General features: G+C 40.0%; 1 protein-coding gene across 5 annotated transcripts in view; it reads right to left on the bottom strand.

Annotated features, from left to right (window-relative positions):
- syt1a (synaptotagmin Ia) overlaps nucleotides 1-25,925 on the bottom strand; it is a 154,638-nt gene that overhangs the window by 86,944 nt on the left and 41,769 nt on the right. For 3 of the 5 annotated variants that reach the window (XM_018662018.2, XM_018662012.2, XM_018661999.2), the window contains exon 3: nucleotides 8,230-8,303. The exons of the other annotated variants lie outside the window; for them this stretch is intronic. The gene's annotated coding sequence lies outside the window, so the exon portion shown is untranslated. The remainder of the gene's footprint in view (nucleotides 1-8,229; nucleotides 8,304-25,925) is intronic. 5 annotated transcript variants of the gene reach the window in all.

Genomic DNA, 25,925 nt, shown 5'->3' with positions numbered 1-25,925 from the left:
CTCTCTGAGAAAGAGACATGCACTTCCAAATGGAGGAAAGTAGCCCTAATTACAGCTGATGCTCTCATTTAATCTCTTTCTCTCTCTTTCTCTGATTCTCTACCACTCATCCCCTCTCTCTCTCTCTCTCCCTCTCTCTCTCTCTACCGCAGGCAGGAAGCTGCCACGAATCACTTACAGCTTTATCGGTGGATAAGTAGCTGTTCAAATATGGAGCTATTCAGAGAAGTCTTTTCAATACGCACAGGTGCTCCTTTCACCGCCACCCGGTCGCTCACGCTCACATGCATGCTGCAGATACAGTACCGTACACAAACTCCCACCCACACACGTACACACGCAGACATACAGTACACACAGTTACACACGGAACACCTGCTAGGGTCAGTGACACTTGCCAATGCCACTGATGTCACACAGATGTTTGGCTGGCATCGGAGGTTACAAGAGTAGCAGAGGAAGGCCGATGAGCTGCTTGTTTTCCCCAGAATTTTCATTTTTAAACCACTAACAACCCCACTGAATTATAAAGTTGCTTAATAGGACCATAACTGTGAAAAAATATTAAGGCTTATTCTAGAAGCCATTGTCGAAGCTTGTAATCAACAAGTGCTTTTGTTTGATTCCTAACTTATTTTTGTGTGTTATGAAAGATATTTTTTTGTTACTGTTATTAAATGAATTATTATTATCTTGTCAAGTTATATTGTCATGAAGTGCATTTGATGCTGTGGAACAGTTTTCTAGTGCTGCTCTGACAATGCTCTGACAACACAAACTAAGAGTAGGCTGTCAAAAATCACAGTATTTTGTTATTGGAGAATCAATCTCAACTCAATACAAACAAGCCAATATGGATATTTTGAAAATGACAGTGTACGTTTGGCCATTTCTTGGATGAAAAGGGATTCTAACACCTGATGTTTGAATGAACCAACAATCAGCAGAGGAACAGCATGCAAACTTGAAATAATAAAGTAACTGATGAGAAATATAAAGTCAAAACAATCACTGTAACAAAACAGTTGCTTATTAACACATCCCAACAGGCATGTAGCAACGTTAGCATTCAGTTGGAGTCATGTTTCTGGACACCTGATGAATGTGACTTCAATATTCACTCCCCCTTTAGCTCCGTTTTGGTGTCCACCAACTTACGTGGGAAACACAGTATCTGGCTTTTAAGCTACTAAACCTGCTGGTGTATGATGCTGGACTCTTGTCAGTTTTTAGAGGTTTTTTCTTTTCTGAAAACAGCTGCCTGCTGTTGGTTGAAAATAACACAAGTGGTGAGACTGAACCAAAACGAACGAAAACAATAAGTCGAAAGATGCTACTAAGCAGGTTGTAATTATGAGCAATATCACTTATATGTAGTTATATTTTGGACATAAAAATATTGATTAGAGCAGACGAAGTGGGAGCAGTGTGCTGTCCACCTGGTAAAATGAATAGCTGCTTCCTGGAAGTTATAACTTTGATCTAAAGACAATGGTACACAGTACAGAATATGGACCATTACATTTGCACCACTACAGTTAAGTAAGAACCATAATGCTGCATAGATTACCTTATCTATCTGCTTATTATAGTCATTTAAAACCAACAAAGGGTATGTTGATGACTCCAGTTGTTTTCTGGAGAAAGTCTGATTAACATGCTCAGTAGCCTTTATCTCCTCTCCTCCTCTTCTAACTCCAGTCACCAGGCGCCGCTGCTCACAGAGGTCACATCCTATTCATCCCAGCAGTGATAATTACGACGTTCTTATGGAGAGATGAGTGGCCCTTTTGACCCCGAGAGCCCCCTTGACTCACACACATGGGGAGGGACGAGCAACGTGAGAGGAATTCATTGAGACTGATGACTGGAGCCCTTTGGACTGAAAGACGCACACACACACACACACACACATACACACACACACACACAGTACAGTATGGGGAGTACACGTCTTACATAAATCACCAAGGAGCATCTTTGCACAGACAGGAACAGCGTGTTTTTTTGGATGGGTCCCTGTCTGGGACGGGATCGAGGAGTCAGCGCTGGCTGCTAGAATGCCCCGGGCCGAGTGTGTGTAGGGGACTCAGAAGGGGGATTAGTGGGGATTTAGAGAGCAGTAATTACCCTTGCCCGTGGAGGGTCTGGTAATTAAATTACCTTAGCAACCCCGTTACTGCCCAGCCACACAGAGCCTCCAAGGTCAGTGAGAATGAAATTTCAGAATATGCAAAATTTGTTTTGCATTGTCATCGCAAAACGTCGCCTTTTGTGGGACTTATCATCATTGAGGCACATTTTTAGCATATAAATTGAAAATGTGAGAGGGAATCAGATGCATTATGCATCATGTCCAGTGTAAATACATTATTCTTCTATACGATTTCTGTGTGATTAAGTAAGTTACACAGCATCATCAGAAACGCAACACTTTTGTGCGAGTATCACACATGTACAGAGATAGGTGGAGCTGTGTGTGTGCTTATGGAGAAGGAGAGGATAACTTTATCACTGCGACTTTCTGAAAGCACCATAGTTCTCAAGTTAACAAATTAACTTCTGTAACATGATACTATGAGGAAATTCCATCCTGGAATCAATCATAAGGTGATCTTACTACTTCTTTTATGGATAGTTGTGAGGCAGAGAGTAGATTAGTGGTTAAGTGAGAAATGAGCTGAGGTTAAAGACCAGAGGCTTTGGAAAGAAGAGAAAAGAGACAGAGAGAAAAGGAGAGAGAGAGATGCGTGGGAGTAGCTGCAGCTCCCACACAGGCAGGAAAGTCACGATCCGCCACTGAACAGCACTCGCTCTTCTGCTCAAACTGACATATAAACACGCCAACAACAACTCCCATGCAAAAATGCAATCTCACTTTCACTGCACGTATACACCCTGAGTTCCTGACTCTCGTATTGAATAAGCAGTGTCCATAAAGACAAATCTTAACCTCTGTAACATATTCATTTCAATGCCAGTGAGGCTTAGGGTTTGTCAGCAAATTTTCTTTCAAATTCAGTTAATTCATTCCCCAACTTGCCTGGTGTGTCACCCAACATTAAGCTGCTTCTTCATGACTCCTATAGATCCCTAAGCTGCAACGGCATGATAACATCCCAAAGTCACATCCTGTATATGCTCATGCTGCACAAGCATTCGTGCAAACACAAATGCACAGTGACATATGGACGAGGACGCCAACGCACGAACACACGCTCAACCAAATCAAACACAGTCAGGAAGGGAAGAATCACTGAAATGCGTTACAGTGTAATTAACTGCCTGCCAATCCACTACAATTACAGGAAATTAATTGATTTTTCTCGCTTTCAATTCAGATCACACACACTCACACATTATTACAAGGTTCCTTCAGATCATTCAAGCTTTACGATGAAGGCGATCAACCTAACACTTATCAAAACATCCACAGTTGTATTGGTGAACCTTACAATCTACCAAAATAATGACTCTACTCTGCTGCCAAGTGAAGGCAATAGATCATGGTGTCTGAAGTAATTCAGTTACTCAGGAAAAAAGTCCTGTAAAATAAATTATTGATAGGGTTGATCTATTGTCATTCAAGAAGTGCCATACTGCCAAACAGTTTGTGGCAGTTAGTGCTGCTTTAAGCATCTTGGAAAAAACACTTTTTGACTCATGCATATATTCATATTAATGTAAATCTGAAGTGTTAACCTGAAGTGTTAATGATATCAAATTTATAATCATATAAGACAAAGTCAGCTAGCAACAGTGAGACCAGATTTTGAACTGCGATTTTAAACTTTAAACTTTAAACTTTAAAATGATTACAATGATAAAATCGAACCTAACTTGGGCAGGGCATACCTCTATTCCTACTACATGATTGGCAGTTTGTGATTGATTTCTGTGCAGGTTATCGAAGCCTGGAAATGAATTGTATTGAACATTTATCAACCACTTGTATATTTCTATGGAGGAAAATTATATTGTAATAATTATTGTTACTATTTTATCACCCAGGGTTAATTGTACTTGGGTGTCAGTCTAATACCTAGACAGGAGAACTGTCCTTTTGAGAAATTCTGCATATGAGAAATGAATACTGACAAAAGTTGTTTGGGTGGATGTGTACTCTGTCTGTGTGCTGATTAAAGCAGTCTGGTTAGATCGGTGCCTTGCTGTGCACAACAGATAGTACAGTCATGGCAGCACAATTGCTCATTAGGCAGAATTGACTCTGTCTGTCAAGCACCTGTGTTTTTTTTTTGTTTTTTTTTTGGTTGGGGGGGGAGGGGGGGGGGGGGGCAGGCAGCAAGCCATATGTTTCTTGAGACTGTGGAGAATGATTGATGCCCTCATTGTACATCAGGTGTTAAAAATCCCAATCACCCAAGGGTTTTCCTTTTATCTATTTTTTTTCCCCTTTTCTTTTCAACCTCCTTCATTTACAGGAGGGAAGCAAAGGAAAGCCAAAAGGAATTGGCAGCTCTCCAGAAGCCAGTAGATCGACAGACATCACATAACAGTGCCATTACCTTCCACTGCAGCCCACTGGAACATGTTAAGGACATGAACAGCTGGTGCCAGATACCCTCTATAGTACCTGACGGGTGAGATGCTATCGACTTGGCAGAATTAGGCCGCCTCACATAGCAATAATTATAACAAGAGATCTTAATCTCAACCGTGAGAATGAAAGCAAGAGAAAAGTGGAGGAGGAGGGGGCGCAGCGAGGGGGTATCTCTCTCATGACAATTTCCCAGTCACGTAGGCTGTCTGAAGTCACACCCCACCTACCAATGATCCCACCCCTTCTTCTCCATCCCCAGAAGTCACCTTGACAGCGCCCTTCAAGGCCCTCCATCACTACCCTGCCTGCAAGTGACAGAACAGATCCCTGCAAGGTGTTTATAGAAATACGCTCTTTAGTGATTTGAATCAAAAACACTTCACTTCCTCTTTCATGAGGAGACAAAAATATTTCTTTCTAGCGTAGGGGTCCTCATAAATTATGCTTTCACTTCAATCCTAAGATTGAAGAAAAACAAGATGTAATCACGCCAAAAAATAAAAGCAAGACAAAATTACAACAATTGACTGGCACAAAGTTTTGAACACCACAGATCTGTCTTAATCAAAACAGACAGAATTTGCATTAGAATTATTTTACCAATTACACATATACTGAAGAAATTCATATGTATAAAATGGTTTGAGGAATAATTAGGCCTGTGTAATGGAAGCTCAAGCCTGTAGAAAGCTACAGTGAAAGATGGGGGTAAAGGGTGGTTGTAGTGTCATGGAGTTAGTTGGACTCTAATGCACTCTTTATTCTCTGTTTGTAAGCTTGAACCTGCATTTATTCTCTTGCTAAACTACAAGCCTGAAGGCGGAGTAAGTTATAAAGAGGCAGGGACCCTGGGACTCTTAGTTTAACCTCGTCTGGCCTAATGGACGCTGGTGAATTGCATTGTTTTAGCAGAGAAAATTGAGGCTCTGCTCAGGACTACAGAAGAAGGAAGTAGAGATACACTCCTCCCAGTTCATCTCAGCTACATGCTCCACACTTTCTCCCTCTCTCTCTCTCTCTCTCTCTCTCTCTCTCCCTTCCTCTGTCTCTCCACGGACGGCGCTCTGCCACTTTGGATATGTCATGGGCAATAAGGATGAAAAATTGGACTGCTCTTTAGGTCCCCAGTTGGCATGCCGGCCTCGTCCTCCACCTACACATGCCTGGAGGAGGCCGAGCTCCACGCTCACAAAACAAAATAGGATTTAACAAGGCCAGAATCACTCACAATGCCTCAGTAAATAGCCACTGAACCCTGCCTGAACCAGCATTGGCGGTTGAATACAGACTTTAACATAGAAGTGTGGAGTGAGAGGATGGCGTTTGACAGCACAGGGAGGATTGTAGACGTTGGAATCCATGATGAAATACAAACGAGGCAAACAGGTATATCAAAACCCACATGTCAGAGTCAGCATGAATGAAATCTCTGCTTTGCCTGAATGGAAAATATGAGCTCTGGTAACTAATCTCTCAAATGCCAAGCTATGTACACTAACTTCAAAGTAAAGTACCCTTCACGGTTTATCTATAATCCAATAGGCTTTCACTGGTATCAATCTGTGACAACATGATCACATCCTACACTTTACAAACTTCTGTAATTTTTCCAAGCAAATTGTAATTTAAAAATAACCACATTAACAATTCTGTTACAATTTATGCATTGTACGCGGTCTACTATTATTTTCATTTTATATATTACATTCTGTCTTAATTGCTTTTATTCTTTTATTCTGTTTTTTATTGCTAATTGCTTTTTAATGTTGCTCTAATGCTTTTCTTTTTCAACGTAAAGCCCTTTGCATTTCCTCTATGTTTGAAACGTGCCATACAGAGGTTTTTCTCTGAGCATCATATGGAAAAGTGGTGATTACACTGAGCACTAATTTGATCATTTTCATTTACATTTTTCATATTGTCACACATGTTGTTACCAGAAGAATTGCCATTAAAATCACTGACATTAATTTTCAGCCATATTACCCAGCCCTAATATTTTAGGATTTTATAAATCATCGATAGAGCTGTTATTATACTCCCAACCTGATATTCTCAAATGTCTTGTTTTGCCTGATCAACAGTCCAAAACCTAAAGATTTACTGTCATAGAAGATTAAGAAAACTAGAAAATACGCACATTTCAGAAGCAGATTAACATCAATGTCTGTCAATCGACTAATTGGTTAAATGACTAATCTTCGAGCTTTATTTTGAAGCATGACTGCTCCGAATGCCACACAGCTTTGACGTCATCGCACAAGTATGACAGACAGCATTCAGGTCATTTAAGGCATCTAAGGGAGCTTCTAGTATTTCCAGTAGGACTAAAGGTTAGATTGCTATGAGCTATAATTTCGTACTGTATGACTTTGAGCATGTGAACTTTGTTCAAGGATGGGAACAGTTTTTATTTACAAAAATGCTTCACTGTTACAAATCTCATATTAATACAACCAGTGAAGAGAACCACTGGTTCCAATTACACACTGTACCTGTGATTTCAACATGTGGGCATGTGTTGATATGAAACAACAAAGTCCCACATCTTCTTCTGTACTATTCAGCATGAGAGAGAGTTACTATCAGATTCCCAGACGACACATGATTCATCTTGTTTTTCCTTCTCTCCTGATAACGCGGCTTGTACCGTGACAGGCGGATGTACTGTACAGTCGGCTTGTGATTCTATTCCCCTCCGAGATAAGGAAAAAAAAATCAATAAGACATTATTCAACCCATATGTATTGGACCCATAAGTAATCCATTGTCAGGGTGTGAAGACAAACGGATGGCTACACTTGCCAGAGAACAAACTGCATAACTGACAGCTTGCTGGTTATCCATACACTGCATCTAAACAGCGGGTACATCCATAAATTGGTCCTCCAAGCAGCAGAGTGTCCTCGAGGGTCAAACAGACCTGCTAATTTTCTATTCATATTTCCACAGTGTCAGCCTCTTTGTGAAGTTACAGTACACTTTGGGTTTGGGCTGACATTGTTCCAATAAAATAAGCTTTAATTAAACCAGTAAATATGCAACTAAGCAGCTTCAGTAATTCCACGCAGAGCAAATAACATTTTACGAACATATGCTGTTGCATTTTTGTCCAAGTAAAAAAGGTTAGGACACATCTTCCATAATCATGCCTACCAGCCACAGAAAGCTGCCATTTTAATCACTTTGTATTTAGAAGTGTACACAGCAAGATTTAGGATGGTAAGGCTGTTTATAGCAAAACATGCTAAAGGCTCAAAGGGAAACAATGATAGTCTGCAGGAGCAAATGCATTTTATGGTTCATTAAATTTATGTTCTGTTGAATTCTCAATGAAATATAAAGCATGAGCAACAGAATTTCCACTGCAACGACACAACAATAAAATAGGTTTAAATGATTCTTAAATGATCTCCATGGGGAAACTAGCGCGTTACATCAAGATATGGGGGATAACATCAAAGGAAAATAGAAAATAAATGTAAATATATGATAATAATATAAGCCTATGACCAGAAAAAGGTATGGATTAAAGCCCTGAGATTTGAAAACGCTGGAGTAGGAGCAAAGGAGGAGTATGGAAAAAAATGAATCCTTGCAGTTGTTAGCAACAGGCCACAGATGTTTGGTGCTTTGTGTTTTAATTGGTAAAAGAAATAGAGACTCACCCTTAACTCAACAATGCCCACTGCAGTGTCTCTTTAAAATGCTGCCGCCTTGCTCACCAGCAGGAACTTCAGATCTAGAGGAGATGAAAATGAAAAGAAAGACTATGTTTGCACATATGAATGAAAAACAGTCTGTCATATGCCGGTTCTCACAGTGAGCTCAAGCTGTCCTCAAGATACATCCAACGGTTCCTCAGAACAAGTAAAGAATGAAAACAGACAAGAGTTGTTGGTCAGATGTACTGTGCTGTACATCCACTGCAGATTTTTTTGCAGGTACACAAGATGAAGACAACCAGCCTGCTTTGCAACTGAAATCTCCAAATTATGAGTGAACACAATGGGCTCAAACAGCTGTATCCAGAGAGTAGATGCAGACAAATAAGCCTAGGTCCTCTGCTCAGCTCAGTAATCTGTGCATGTCAGTGGTGGGGTGGCAGATATCCATTATCGATGGACTGTTTTCATAGTCAATTGGCCATATTCAGGGAACAGCCAGTGGAGACTAGCCATGTGTTGAAGAACCAGTACAGAGAGCAGCTGGGGATCTCCTCCCAACAGATGCTGCCTGCTGTGGAGGTGTGGGAAGATTTCCAGTACAGCCCTGGTGGGGAGTGTGTGTCTGTGTGTGGGGGGTCTGGGCACCCGTCTACACTCCCTACCTCTGTACATTTCTCTCACAAGGCTATTAATGCTCCATAAAGTCTTTTCAATAGGGTTAAGCTTAAATGATTTAACCGCTGGACTGCTCAGTCTAAAATCAATAGGAAGGTAGTCGACTGACAGCTGACATTGAAAAACAAATATCTGTTAGGTTAGGATTGTTGTCATCATACTTCATATTAGGTAAAATAAAATGGCAAAAATGGGAAAAAGTTGATCCTCTGGGGAGCATGAAAGTGTCCAATAAATGTAATAACAATCTATTGGATTTCTTCTGTGGAAAAAGTCAAGGTCAGTAAAAGGGAAAAGGTCAGTAGGTCCCCAAAACCAATATGAATCACTATGTGAGGACTAAGAATATCCACAATAAATTTAGTAGAAATTTGGCCATTGGTTTATTTGATACCTTGTTGGAAAGGATGTTGCAAGATAAAAGGTCAAGAGGTTACCAAAATTATCATGAATCATCCTCTGGGGACCATCGAATATCCTGCAAACCAAACTAAATGTCATGGCAATCGGGCCGGTTGTAAAAGATTCCACCTCTAAACCAAATCTTGTCCTAAGGCCCAACCACTACTTGGTGAAAAATATTCGGCAAACACAGGAGGAGATGAAACTATCAGCACCACTTTGTGCTGTAGCTGTGTGAATGTGGTACGACTGCTGATGATTGCTGCTCATTCTCCCCCTCATACTGTGAAAAGTGTATTTACCGGCCAACTGATGCACAGATTAAAAGCCATTACCTCTACTTGGCGGCAGTATAAAGGAAAAGTATTTCCAGACAGCGCATTCGTTCACAATTCAATGCACCTGTCATGCCTTATCAGAATACAAAACTATGATGGAAAGTGAAAAGGTAAATAAATTCTATTTTACATTGCCCTAGGCACATTCAAACATATTCAAATGCCTTATGGTAGACTGCCTATAGACAGTCACATCAGAATATTAGCTTAAATTTATACCCACTATTATGAAACACATGGTAGTTCATAATAGTTTAGGTTATAATAACATTGGAATTCAGTGATGTTCAAGTTGCATTCATAGCATTTAATATAATAATAGTGTCAACTGTCAACTAAGTGCAGCATTTTTTTTATTTGAGAAGGATTTCTACTGTGCATTTACTTACAAACCACAGGAACATTTTGTGCTTGCATTTGTGGCTGGTAACGTGTGCAGCCCCTTCCTAATAACAACATACAGTATATTGGTTGTATATTGGCTACATGTTTGGAACTGAAGGACCACTTGTTCTCACATGTAAATCACATACAGAGAGAGTGCAAGCTGTGGTGACAGCAAGGCCCATTACAATTGTGTGCACAAATCAGTGATGCGTCATCATTTTGAAATGCGCTGCTAAATATGCATGCATAACAAATAGCATGATCGGAACACAATGAGCATGTCATTGTGATATTAGTCGCTAGCGACTGAGTATTTACCTTTGTGACTTTCAACAGCCATCTGCACAAGTTCTTTTGTAAGGCTTCATAGAACACAAGTTCCTGTTTCCTGCTGTGTTTTCACATTAGCTCCTCCAATCCTTCTGCTCATCACTTTTTACCACTTTCTTACCACAAAATACTGGGACTCATTGTAACTATTCTTCCTCTAAGTATCTTTCTGTTTAGAGGTATCTGGCCACCTCACTGTCTCTGTCTTACATCTCACTGGATGGATAAGACTATAGCTCTCTACATAGAATTTTAAAAAACTAAAAGAAATGCCACTTCATATTGTATAATCTCCTCCAATAAAGGTTTAAACTACTGGAGGGTAAGGATTGAGTCTGACCAAACCTGAACATGTTCAGTGTTGGAGTCTTTTGGTCATTTTTATATTTTTTGGAGAATGCTCTAAAACTTTTTACTGGTTAGAAGCGGCAGCAGAGATAAGGTGAATAATCAGGCCAGATATCGATTTTGATTCTTGTGTTATTTATTTAGGAAATGTATCAACTAGGCTCAAAAAGCATGACAGATATTTGTTACTAATACTTCAAACAGCGAGTAAAAAAGCAGTAACCTGGAAATGGCTGAGTAAAGAGTCACCAACAATCCCTGAATGGATCGAAAATTGTTCCGAAAATTTATGTTATGGAACAACTGACTTTTTCTCTGACTCTGAAATGATTTCTTTACTACATATTATTTGTTTTGAAGACCTTTGTATTATTTCCCTCAATGGCAGGGCTGGATGGCAGAATGGACCATTGGTTATAACTGAGTGAAATATCATACCTTTCACAAAAGTATTTTAGATTTACAGGAGTCTGAGTCATGGACCATGAGGCTCTCTATGATCTTAAAGGACAATCATGGACATAAAAGACCCACTGACCTTTGTGCTTAAGGTTTGTCTGTTCTGTGTTTTTTGATAAGATAGTAATAATAAAACTATAGCTCTTATTTCCATCATCCACACATACAAGTGACACATTTTCTCAGTAGATTTACCATCATTTCATCCAGCCAGCCAGCTTCTAGCGTTTATTTACTTTAAGCACACACTAAGAAGAATCTTGCAGAGTCAAACCTCAATCATGCAACCACATCCCATTCCCCCTCTCCAATCCAGCCTACTGATATCATTAGCAGGAATGACATTCATTTCTCTCACAGCACCCCAGATATGGAGAATGTAACATACAGCACAATCTCCATGCTCAGCAAACCTGTGTAGTAGCTTATGTAACGACATGATGAGGAGGCAAGGACACAATCTTTAGATCTGAGTGCAGACGTAGAGGCAGTCATGGGGGTGGGGGGGTGGGAGACACTCAACAGGAGAGATATTACCACAGTAATCTACACTGAGAGGGTGAGCTGTAGAGCAAGCTGACCTTGAAGAGTTTAACCTGCCAATCAAAAGAGTGTTTCTCCACTCTGACAGGCAGCGAGGCAGAAAGCAAAGCCCCAGATATGTCAGCTGGGTCCAGATGTATAAATGATGTGGAGACACAAAAAGAATATGTGCGCCACTTTCCACACTTGAAGTTGGTGTGATTTAAAAACACCAGAATGTGCTTTTTTTCTGTGTATCTTCATGCATGTTTTGCTGTGGTTTGATTGTGGTGGCTGTAACGCTAAACCTCAGTAGCTGACAGAGGCTGTATTGACTAACATGGTTAAACCATGTTCAGACCCACTCAAGCCCAAAAAACACAACTCTTTCATTTATTTGGATGAAGTCATCACAGCAAGAGAGGTCTGGCCAAAACAATGCAGGGTCATTGGGTAAAAAAAAAACGAACCCAGACATTTCCTGCTATGTGTTATTTATAACACCCTATTTCTACTATTTCTACTGTTACTTCTTGATCGCCAAGACAGAAGGTAAATTAGCTGCTGCCTCTGTGCAATACTTTGGCATCTGATAAGCATTGATCTGTTACTCAAACTGGACTTCCTGGTTTGTATTTCATGTCTCATCAGTATCTTAAAAAACACCACCAACACAGCTAACATGGTTAAAAACAACAGGAAAAAGATTTGAAAGGTGGAGCTACTTTAAAATAATGAGCTGTATGGTTTGCCCATTTACAAACCATGTAAGAAAATACTATGTACCTCCTTTAAAGCTTCCCCTCTCAATTCAATTAGATTTCTTTTCCTGCAAAAGAAATATAAGTAGAGTGTATATTGCTTAATAATGTATTATATTCTGTGCTATGCAGGCAGCAGAAGATGCATTATATAATATAGAAGACTTAAATTTTACTCAGTATTAGAAACTTTCAGCTTTATTAGCTTATAGCTTAAGGCATAAGGCTTCAGTGTTATTAAACAACTATGTGAGCCAAGGACAAGCTTAATGTCAAAGAGGAACTCTCAAAATTTAATGTACTGTATTCCGGAACAAAATCAAAGAGGGAAAATTATTTTTGCTAAAAAAGAAAACCTTTAAGACTGAAAATATATTTGTGAATCAACGAGGGGGGAATTACTAGATCCTTTGTGCTTCAGCATACTAACCATGTGTCTCCTACTACAGAATGCCACTGAAGTGCTTGGCAACTGTTTCCCAGCATGCCTCACAACAACCGTGCTCCGCTGTGTAGCACATCTACATAAGGCAAATCTCTATGCGCATAGGTCTCCACCAGGCTCACCATCTGCTCCAGGGAAGATGCTTCCACTGGTCAAACAGTGAAGATATTTGAATCTAAAATTTCAAAGCTCTGCCTCTATGTTGCTTAATCTAACTGCTACATGTACCTCCTGCCTTAAATTTAATACCTGAGGTTCAACATCCAATCTTTTTAAAAGAGAGGACTGGATTTATCTGGTGCTGAAGAATGTAATGTTGTGAAATAAGACATCTGACACTTATACAATTTAGAGACACTGTACGCTGTCGTCCCATTTCTCCTCATTTTCTTGAGATCTTCCTCCTGTCTATCTGCGATATGCAGTCTCTCACCCTTTGCTGTCATCCAGAAGCGTTGTTCTGTTGTCCATAATAACGTTTTATTCAGCGCTGCGCTCCATTTGCTGAAAATATCGAATGACAGCAAACTATAAATGTTACAAGGTGCCGAGATTGACACCCGACAGTGGAACGAATAAGAAATAAAAGAAAAAACACATGACACCCAGTAAAGCTGTAACTTGAGACTGAGACTTGTGTTTTATATTTTTTTTTTTTACAGTTCTATTTTTGCAAGGAAAACTCACTCAGTATTCCCAAGCGTCTCTTACCCCCCACCCACTGTCGCAACACCCCACCTGCCATTCTTCATGCCAAAGAGCTTGAATCAAGTCTTGGATGGAGAAGAGCCACACCTGGGTAAAATGCAAGCTCTGTAGCAGCTGTGGGATTGGTGGATGAGTTATTCTGATGTGACACAACTGCAGTCCTCTCCCTGTGCTTTTGATGGCTGCTCACTGAGAGAGTAATTATGAACCCTCAGAGATCACCCCAGAGATCACTGGAGGCAGAGATTTGAAATTATAACAGGCTTGGGTTAGTTTTTATAAAGAGGTAAGTAATTGCTGTACATATGTTAGGCTATTCTAAATGTTAACGGAGCAGTCAGAGGCTGAACTGTGGTCCTCTCTGAAGAAGCATTTGAAAATATTTTCATTTTATTGTGTCTGCCTGTGCAGTTTCTTCACTTGTGCCACCCGCAGTTTTTGCAATGCAGCTTTGTGGGCCTCCCTTCATCTCCACTGACGTCACACAGATTTGTGTGCACACATGCCAAGCTGCAAGGCCACTCCAGCCCATCTCCTTTAAAGACATGAAAACAGTGATCACAATATCTCCAGCGTGGGCCTTTATCCCTGTGGCAGCGTGCTGTCCCACACAGACACTGCCCTCTGAGCAAACAAGATTACCTTGATGAACAGAGGCAGGCTTGTTTACTCCCTGTGTCAAGGTACTTTGGGGGTGACTCACTGTCAGTGAGGAGAAGAAACTTTGGAGATGAGATGCAGCTCTCAGGTGTCTGTTGCAATGAAAAGAAGACTCTGATACAGAGTTTCTGTAAACCCGGTTCTCAAATAACTACTGCTTCTCAGGTCGCTGTAGAGTGACAGCCATTATGACTTCTTATGAACTGTTTGTTATCTTATCTGTGTTTATTAATTTCTTTATAGCTCTGCCCTTAAAACGACCTGCTAAAATAAGCTCAATTCTGTACGACAAAGAAGAGTTTTGGTGTATTTCAGCCGTCTGTATCTCTCTGTGAACCTGTCTCTTACAAATTATATTCTAATTGTCTTCCAATACAGGTAGTGGTGCGTTCTGATACTGCAGTGAAGAGTCACAGGAAGGAGACTGGGAGTGGATGACTGGGCATAAAAATCTCACAACTTTGATGCTAACTTTAAAGAATGAGGCTGGCATTATTCTATATTTTAAACAAATATCTGTCCTCAAATGTAAGTTGACATATCCCACATTAATACGAAAACCAGCAAATATATTTTCTATCAATGCCAACTGTCTGTCTGTGCTTCAATGCCCATTGGTTTCAAGTGAACATAAATCTTTAAAAATGGTATAAAATACACATTTCGTTTTTACAAGAATGCTCAGTCATTCTTTAAAACAGTTGGACACTGTTGTCTATAATTGCTGGGGACACTTTTCAGTCATGGATAAACACATGTTCAGAAGTCTACAGTGAATATTCACAGCAGAAGGTTGGTGTATGTGGGATTGATTCAAACTACAGCTCCCGTGTTCTTGATGATGAGGAAATATGGCACCCAGTAGAACAATGTTGCTCACTGATGTGTTTTTAATAGTATTTGGAAAACAATCAGGTTCTGCAGTACAGAGAAATAAACTATTAGGCTACACAGACAGTAGTATAAAGTTGCTTAGTTTTGGTGACATAGAATATCACCAGACTTATGTTTTAAGGTTGGGAAGATGGTGAGTTTTACCAAGACAACAATATTTTCCTAACCTTAAACAAGTTGCCTATCTTCAACCATATGGTAAAATAGTTTCGGAAGTCAATATTGTAGGGAAAAATATTGAAAGATGTCATTATTATTATTATGCACCTTATTCACGCACCTACTTAGATACTGTAAGGACTAACAGTGTCTTCCAAACAGACAGTAAATATGTGCCAGTTTTGTGACTGGTTATGGACATTTTCTAATCCTCCAAACAAACAAAGTCAAAGGTTCAAGTCTACTGATGCAACAATTGTGATACAATACAACAATCTTGTTTCTCAAACCAGTGAATATTCCCATGTGGTAGATACATGCTGCTATACGAGCCAATGCTTGGTCAAGCAATGTTTACTGTGTCACTACATCTGTAGCGTTCACTCTATATACACATTGTTCATGGACTAGACCAGTTTAGGTCACATATGATCATGATGGATGTCGACTTGTGTCTGGTTTGCCGTGCAATTCCTGGAGCAAGAGAGATAGCTGTGCGCTTGGCTGGCAGGCCGCCATTTGAGAGCGGGCTCCATCTTGACCAAGGATGGCTGATTCCTATCTCTCTCTGTCATTTCCCACACTGGTTTGTCCAATGCTGTTACAGCTACCTGTGGTATGATTGTTATTCATACACATGCCTGAAGCATTACACAGTATCTAGGGACCCTAAATGGTCACAATATATGAGTAGGGAAGGTGGATATATCATAAAAAGAGACTGGAGATGGATGTGGAGATCTAGGATAAACAAGACTAGTACCACTTCACTCAAGATATTCAGTAGCTTTACAAGAATACAGAGAAAGTCTACATGAAACAGCAGGAGATTAAAGGCATGCCCCTATAAGAAACCCAAACGATGACCCATAAAAAGCCACTTATTGCCTCTGCAATGTTTTTTGTATGCAGCATACTGCACAGCCTGGAAATGAAAGCATGTCACCTACAGGCAATAAAAATATCAGTTTGGTTCTTTACATTTAATTCTGGTCCCGTTTGTACAATTTTTCTCAAAAGCATGTCACAAACCCTTAAGCATGATATACATACAGAATAACCTACAATATGAAGCCCATACTACATGTATACATGATAAAATGTTGTTATTCTTACATTTTCATGCACTTTTTTCATGCACAATTTTGAGATTTGGGGCTATGATAGATGACATGGCTACAGTTTTGTAGTTTTCTTTCATTCTGTTCACTTTCCTATTTAATTTTTATTTTACTGTATCAGTCTAAAGCATTTTACATTTCAATTGCATGTAAGATTCTACATAAACAACTTTCTCCTGACCTTCATGTACACTGCACATAATGTATGAATAATCTTGCAACGTGAGTCTCTTTCCTCACTAGATTACAATATATGTCAGAATGACTAAGTGATGTCTGAGAGATCATGAATTCTACCCTTCTCAGGTTTATCGTAGCATAATGTAAATCTTAATGTCAGAGCAGGTGTGTCTGCTCTGTGCGGAGCAACATGAACTGCATTCATGTTTATGTGCTAGGGAGGGCAGGCGAACTAAACTAGGCCAGAGGGGGGTCGTCTCCATGGTGACAGCAGCACAAGAACCAGATGCTCCTGTGTAATGTCAGCCACTAGTAGTGTTTTTGTAGCGGAGTATTGTGAGAGCATAAATGGTTAAATCCATTTGCTGATTTATAAAAGCCACTGTCTATCCTTCCTGTCTCCTTTTCTGACATTTTTCAAAACACATGAAGGGTAGCAATCCTTGCCCATGTTTAGAACAACAACTGTCAGAACGGGGGGGGGGGGGGGGGGGGCATCTTTACAGCATCTTTCATCTTCTGTGTCAGTATCTAAAATGCATCACCTGAAGAGTAATTATTAACATTACATACTGTATGTTTGCTGCACTTATAATGCACTGCCATATCACATAATAAGAAGCTTTAATTGAATGACCTTCTTTATAAGTGAGAGTGATCTCTGTAATAAAACCAACACTATTTTAGTTGAAGAACTAAAGATCACAAGAGTTTCATTCTTTGAATATCTCAAAGCTCATATTTCATACAGTATACTGAATGGAACATATATACTCCAAAAGTCAGAGAGATGCCTATCTGTAGAGATTAGACTTTCATGTATTCAACCTTTACACATTTTTTTAATATAAGCAATGCGCTGAGAATGAAACCTAATGCATTAGCATTAGAAAAAGATTGCCACCTAAGTGTATTTAATGCACCTCTCCAGCCTGGGCTTTCCAGTAGAGGATCAAAGCTGGTCTAGGGTCTGTAAAAAGCTTGACTCTAGGGGCAAGGGGTTCATTGACTCTAGCTCCTCTTTCTTGCCTTTGAGGAACCAACTGGACTTTCATTTGCTCCTGCTGCCTTGCTGCTATTACCAAGAGAAGATGCCCTGAAAAACGCCTGCGGCCTTTTCATCTTCGGAGTGCCAGGAGATGAGGTGTGCTTGGATGCTGCCAAAAAATATCTGTAAACGCTGTCATTTTCTTCATTTTTCAGGATGATTTTAAAAGATAGGATTAGCTAGGTGGTGTTAAAAAAAAAAAAAAAAGTTTGGCAATCTGTAGAGAAGGCCAGTCTGAAAGAAGGAAGACAGTGTCAGGTCGACCCCCTGTTGTGACAGTTACTCCAGTGGGACTCATGGAGGCTTTGGTGCTTTTATGCTCCGAGGTAAAAGCACTCTGGAATTTGTTTAGGCTCCTGCTCACATCTCATGTGCCATTCACATCATTTTTGAATAATTGCGGTACATGTGTCATTTTGCTCTTAAAATAATTCAGATATTTTCCAAGAACTGGCATCTTCCAGGCGTTTTTTATGCTCACAGAGCTGCTGAGAAGAGCGAAATACACTGTCTTTATGGCTGAACATAAACTCTTGTCTTGCTGAAAAATGTTTGCTTCTGTTCTTTTCCTAGATTGACAGAATTTTCAGCATGTTTGAGGATTAATTAAACTTCTTCTGCTTCCCCTGAAGTTCTAATAGATCAGATATGATGGTATTTTAGCTTTACTTTGGCAAGGCTCCTCATCTTATCTGTCTAACAAAGCAGCTTGTGAGCACAGCATTTATTCTTGGAGGTGTGAAAAACCTGACGTAGTTTTCAGAAATAACAGCACAGTCTTAGGAGGCGCTTTGTTACCTAGCAACTCTACTGCAAACCTACTTTGACGCAGTGCTAATGGTGAAGTAACACATTAACTAAACAGAATTTGTAACGTCGTCCAAACAGACACTGCACAGAGAGGATAGAGCGACACGACAAGAAAAACTTAATCTGCCTCATCCTTCATGGGAACAACTGCGTCGGGGGTTCAGCTTGTTGCCATCCTTCAAACATGGGAGAGAGAAGAATTAAAAATCCTCTCTGAAGTGGGGGAGCGTTGATGAAGCCACGCACGCAGAAGGTTCACCGGTGTTTGAACACAACAAACAGACAGCCAGAATTATACTCCCATGTTCAATTTATAGCCGACTGTGAGCCAGCACAGCATTAAACAAGCATCTGGGTGTTTTGGCTCAGGCTGCCGTTGGCTAGGCGGAGAAATCCCTTCTTCTTTTTACGTGGCTCAGCACAGAGATGCAACCACATCTGAGACCAAGTCATTTAATGTGAAATGAGAAAAAAATCAACTTTCCTTTTCTTTTGTTGGTTAAAACTTCATTAGCTGAATCAATTTTGCTTAATGGCGCTGTAATAGTTTCCCATCATTAAAGTGTTTGTTGTGGAACTTATGCTTGGAGTAAGTGTGACTAATTTATGAGAATAACTTGTGTGACTGAACTTTACAGGTTATATGATACTGGACTTAATATTGTTTTGTCTCCTAAAACACTCTTTCACACCAATTCGTCCAACATCCCAGAGACATTTCTCTGAAAAGTATTCATGATTGATTTATTGGAAACATCATACTTCATGTTGAATGGTATGCTTGACTGCAGATAAAGGTTTCTGCTGTGCATCTGACCTGCTGCCATCCACTGGTCCAATAATTGAACACCCTCTCTAGTTTTTCTATTAGTGCCAAATTGAAAGGTTCTTTCTAGAAAAAGTATTAAGAAAAACAAAGTAAAGGGCTACCAATGATTTCACATCTCCGGATCCCTAAAAAATAATCTAAAGAAACAATCTGCGAAGGAAAAATGACTCCTTGGTACAACCTGCCACCACGAATAGACATAGAGACCTGTACTGAGGGTTGAAGAGTAGATAAAGTTTTGTTTTAGGGGGTCACGAGCCAAAATGGTTGGAAACAACTGACCTAGGATGAAATGCTGAAGCAACAACTGATATTCAGAACCATTAAACCATCAAGAAAAGAAGCAGAGCTTGACAGCAACCAATACAGCCTTAATAATTATGGAGGTGTATTGCCTATGATTAGTACAATGTCAAGACATGGAGACTCAGAGAATAAAAGAAAATTACAGCCAAAGAGCAAATCCATGTCTGAGCCTGACATGCTGCTAGCAATGATTTTCCCCAGTGTTACGAATCAATTTTGGAGTTTTTGGCCACGAGCTCTCATATGCAAAGTCACGAGCTGAACAGGCATCATCGGTGTGAGTGAGTTCACCCCTGCGATCTGTTTAAATATTTCCCTGCCAGATTAAGTTTGCTAAACACACAATTCAGCGCAATTACGTTTAGCCTCAGTGTGTGTCATTATGGCGCTGCGGAAGGAAGACAGGGGCACAAGCAGCAGTGATGATGAGAGGCAACCACATTGCTCCAGAGTCAGCCTATCAATCCATCCATGAGCAGTTCAATTCCAAGCAGCCTGCAGGCAGGAAGCAAGAAGGCCAAATGTCTGCTTTGCTTAAACTTTGCACTTCAGTGGAAAAGAGAAACCTGAGGAAAAATACAAAAAATCCTGACTTTCAAAGTGAAAAGAGGAAGTGTGTGAAGGATGAAAACATGTAGATAAAAGGATAATTAAAACAAGAATACCACTGAAATTCAACTTAAAAAAACTTTAAAAAGTTAAGCATGTAAGAGTTTAGCTCACACTCTAATCTGGGATGTCAAACTTATTTAATTAGGTGAAAAAGAAAAACTAATATTTAAAACAGACACTACACTCAAATCCCTCAGGAATGATCTTAGATTCTGTCACCATTTCCAATTCACTTCTTTGCTACGGCACATTGACATGATCACAACACAGATTAACAGGTGGAACAAACACATCCCTGCTGTTTGTTGCTCTGGGAATCAGCTGTGAGCGGGAGAAGTCTGAATAAACTTTCCAAAAACATACAACTAATATCTGAAAGCTTAAAACTCAGAGGTGTTTCAATTTAGAGATAAGAGAACGTGCCGAGATTAGAGGCATCTTCAGCTCCACAAATGGTGACATTTTGGCTCGATATTCTGTTTTCACTGAAGGCCCTGAGTCTATTTATCACCCTGTTATCTGTCTTGATTCCTTAGAAAATTGTTGTCTGTTAATAGAAGAGTCCAGTCTCTAACAGCATCTCAAAGAAGAAAAGAAGAATGTGGAGACCAGATAGTGTAAGAGCGTCATTTCTGCTCATCTGTTCTGAATGTGCCAACTGTCTGTTCTCCAGGCAGTACGAATGGCCTTCTACTAGTCTTTGAATATTTACCAAGGCATAGCTTAATCCCCAACAAGAAAAAAAAGTACCACCCACACTCCCTAAGGTCTGGAAAGACAGATTAAACCCACAGTCTTTACCCCACACCTACACACACCCACACACGGCCACTCATACAGTATTACATTTTCTCCACACCCCAGATGTTTTAGCTTCCCTGTAGTGCTACACAAAACAAATGTTGCTTATAGTATTGACATCGATTCGGTTTTGGAAGCGCCTCGGGGCTCAAACATCGTGATGAGTCACCAGAAACTGATCTAAGAGCAGTTTGAGAAGCTTGCCTGCCCCAGATATTTCACACAGTCGAGGAACAGATTAGAATGCAGCAGCTTTGATCCTGTTAATAGGATGCCTACCACTTTTCAGTACATGAGACGGTTTTGCCTCCTTCTGCCAGCAATCAGTAGAGTGGATTGGGACTATCAATCTTTCTGTCTCTTTCGTTTCTTTCCTCACCAGCTCTCAGGCTATCAATCATCAAGCACAAATGTTATACTAAGAGATACGCATTGCAACCACATCGACAGTTTGTTTTCTTTACACCAGGCCTGCAGGGGGGTATACTTAGTGGCACAACTGTGTTATATATATGTGTTATATATATATATATTTAATAGTATTTAATGTTTTATCATCAGCTGCTGCTTCCTGTAATTTTAGCCCAACATTCTTGCTAAAACAATGACCAAAAAAAACCTCAAAGAGAGCGTACTTCAACCAAGGTTGCACAGGCCTGTAAATGCTGAAACTCCATTAGTTAAATGATAGAAAACGTCTAAACCTGAGTGAGTAATTTTTTATCAGGATCTAGATAAGAACCAAACTATGCACAGCGACAATTATGGGTACATGTAACAGGTTCATTTTTAGGATATAAGTGCAGTGGTTTATCAGAAAACAGCAAAAACGTTCAAGTGCTTTATCTCAAAATGTTAGGAAGTCCATTTAATAAAATCCCCGGATCCACACTTAAAACTAATCACTTGTTCCCTGGCTCACTGCCTGACTCTCCACCAAACTAATCTGTGCAGTTTTTCAGATATTGTGCCAACAGACAAATGGCCACAAAATATAACCATTGTGGTGGAGGTAGTAAGGAGGAGGTAGTTTGTGTCTTCAGAATACAGTAGCAGGTACGTATTCCTTGAGGGAAGTCTCTCTGTATCACCAGTGAGGTCCAAATAACTGTGAGGGAGTAAGCCATCTTAGACTTGTATCTAATTTGGCCCCTGCGAGATATATGGCAGCCAAGAAGCTATCTTTCAGGAGACAAACTCAAGGCACAAGAAAACCTGCTTTCAATTTAACACACAGCAAGAGTTGGCGATGCCCTTCCACACAGTTGCTTTGCCATTTCTGTCTAGACTTGAACAGAAAATGGACTAATTTAGAAGTTAGAAGTCTGTCTCCAAAAAAAGTAACTAAAGAACTAGTACATGTCTCAGCATGTTGTGGGGGAAGGGGCAGGCTCGATCTGTTCCCCAACAGGCTTTTTTTTAAAAAACTCTCTTTCCTTAATTGATGGAATGACGTGGGTTGGTGAAATTTTGACAGTGAGTGCCCTCTCTATAAAGATGATGTGAGGAAGCAAAAAAAGGTTCTGTGACTGCAACATGACGACATGCAGCTGTAAGAACGGGGGGAAAAAAACAATCTGATTTGGGAAAAGAGGCTGGAGCCTTGGTGAACCTGAAACAACCATGACGGCATATGACAGACTGAGAAATGTCATTTTAAGTAATCACACTCCCAATTATATCTCCTGTTTCTGCCTTAAAATATGCTCCTTTGCCTCAGGTTTTGTTGCAGTGCTTGTGTTGAATTCTCACTTTAAGAGCAAGACTAAATTAAAATTTAATTGTTTCAATTTAAATAAGTTGAAATTTAAATGACTTTTAAATTGATTTAGTCTGTTAACACATTTACTGTTTCCCATTATCAAAGCAAGACTTACTGCACTGCAAGGACAGTAACTACTTGAAATTCACCCAGTTTTATTAGAGTGCAGCTCTTTTTTTACTTATAAAGATGTATGCTAATTTTCTGAAACTTAACTAATGAATTTGACAGCCCTCCAAAGAAGCCAGAAGTGTCTTCAGCAGCTAAGCTCATACAATATCAATGAGCCACACGTTCTTCTCTCAAGGGACAGAAGCAAACAGGGTCGGTCTTTTGTATTTGTCATATCTCCTCCAGCCCATGGTGACCGCAATGTGTCTCAGACACTTTGGCTCACAAAGGACAGATCGACACCAAGGAGCCAGGGGAATTGGAGCATTGTGGGAAATGGCTTCCCTGTGGCCATTTTGAACACACCAGGCCATCTTCCCCCATGTGTTGTCTTCTCTTAAGCTTACCCAGAGGGGACTTTTTTTTCCCCCCCTCCTCTCTCACCACGTAAGGATCATGGAGCTGCACTGACAGAGACAAGCCACCCCATCTGATGGTTACTAAACACTGCGTGGCAGCCTCGAGCGCACACCAGAGTCAGTGAGGAACTGTTCTGCACATGACATAGAGAGCATACAGCTGCAAGAAAATATATAGTACGTGCTATTTATGACCTGTTTTGACTATGTATGCAATGCTTTGTATACAGCCCTATATATAGTCTGTATTTAAAACTGTATTTTAAATGCATTAAAATTGCACTGGTCCACAGCATATGACTAGAGTACTACTTCAGGGTCGTTGCAGGGTGATGATAGGGGTTCAACCTTAGATCTTGAAGCTTTGAAACCTATGACGCTCTTCTTTAAAGACTTTGGTTTTGTAACTGCAGCCACCAGTTCTATTGGTTAAGACAACACTGTACTCACCAAAATAATTGCTTAGATTCTGGAACACAGTGGCACAGGATCAACTGGGCAATAAGTCGATAGGAAGTAAAACCTGAAGTGAGAGCACCTGTAATGTTGCCAACAGTCCTTCATTGTGCAGGAAAACCATGAGTATACACCACTATGTCAATTACTGTAACTCTAGGTTATTAGTTGCAGTGGATGTTTACAACTGACAGTTTGTATCTAACTTTACAAGCTGGCCTCAGCCTTTGCTTTATAATAAATTTGACTTTGATAATGTGACTGTGATTCTTGCCCCATCAGACCTATTTATAGCATTTTTAGCAAAATGAAACCAATTTATAAACCTGTAGATAAAGTTCCCTTCACTCACTTTGTTTTCTGTTTGTCTGGATTTTTTTTTTTTTGTATTCCAGCAGTGACTTGTGGAAAAGGTTACAGGAGGTTACAGGAACAGCTGGTTTCAGTGAGCAAGAATGAGCAATAAAACTGCCCCAACTGCCCCCGCATGAAGTATAACCATAGCAACTGTAGGTTAAGGATTATTACACTCCTAATTTATTTTTATTTTATTTTATTTTTTTCCAAAATTGGGTCAGAATAAGTCCGCTCATTTGACACCCTGCAACTATGAGCATGCAGTCTGGATATTCTCTATTGTATATCTAAACTAAAGATTATGTAACCGCTCACAGTGCAACATCCATTGTTCCTATCACGACTTAACTAATTTTTCATAATGTGGATTATAATACATTGATTACAGAGCTACAGTTTTAGCCCTGTCAGAAAATCCCCAGTCTGAAAGTGACACGAAATCTGTCTGCCTGGTGTCACCCTGCCATTATCGAATAGCAGGCTCGGATTTGATTCGATGAACAAGGCAGGAAATGAAATAGCAGCACAGCAAGATTAAAAAGGGGAACAAGGAGTGCCGTCTGTCCCCTCTGAAAAGGAAACATGGCTGAATACTAACCCTGACAGTGAGGAAGGAGGATTTCATTTTGTACTGGCAATGACAAGCTCAAAGAGGGAATGAGAATGTGACTGATAGAGGTCTTCTCTGTCCTGGGAAATATTATCAGTATTATCGCATTTATGAAACTAGTACAGGTGAGAAAATTATTATGAAAAGCTTTGACGCCACTTCTGCCATTAGATACCCTCATTTTTCACCTTTAATTACCTGGTTTGGCCTATCTCTGAAGTTTTACATAGTTCACTTTGCTACCAAACAAAAACGTGATTAGGTTTTGCTGAAGCTTGAAATTTTAATTAGGGACTTATCTATCACCTCTGATTAGATCTTTGGCCCTTTCTTTTACAAATAAGGTTAAACCTAGCTAAGATTTGCGCAGTGATTATCATCACCTTGATCATTAACCTTACAAGTGAGCTGATACCATGTGCATCAGTTTAATATACAGTAAAGAAGGGTGTGGTACTTGCTATAATTCATCCTAAAGGAATAACATCCAAGGCTTTATCTCAGGGAGCGATGGTCACACACATCAGGACTAAGAGTCTACAGCCGTGCTAAAGGAAAGGTGAGGGGATCAACAAACCCAGTATGATACATCCTCTAAGATTCATGATATCCATCAAGTAGATGTTGAGACATTTACATCCAGCTAGCATGGCTAAAAATGTCCATTAAGCAACCAAATCTTTTAAAACTCACATCAGGGGAGTACTATTCTCAGCATTCATAATATATCTAAACTGTGAGCAGTTGGCAACCTGATAATTTATCACACTGACTGAATAATAGTATCTTGTCAGTCATCAGTCACTGCTCCATTATATCCCCAGAAATTCAGTCAATATTCACGACTGACAAATTTTATTAAACTTAGGCTTTGATTATTATGGTTTAGTGTTTTCAGTCCCGACACAAACACAACCGACACTAAGATATGTTAATATGTTTCCTGTTTTATATCTTTGCACAGTAAAATATGATGTAAGGGTTAGTTTGTTGCTGCTTTGGACTGGATAATTACTTTGCAGCACTTCGGTTAAAGCCGACTCACACTCTCTCAGGTAGACCTGGCTAAGTAAGAGCTTATACTGTAAGTTGAGTGAGACAGCTGTCAATCCCCATGAGCTGAGAGTGATATAACGTCCACTGGCAGATTCATCACTTCTCTGTGAGCGTGAGCTGCAGGGCTGAT

This window comes from Lates calcarifer, linkage group LG18, assembly GCF_001640805.2.
Source record: "Lates calcarifer isolate ASB-BC8 linkage group LG18, TLL_Latcal_v3, whole genome shotgun sequence".
Taxonomy (NCBI): Eukaryota; Metazoa; Chordata; class Actinopteri; family Centropomidae; genus Lates; species Lates calcarifer.
Note: the sequence above shows the minus strand (reverse complement) of the source record. Positions and strands in the feature narration are given on the sequence as shown.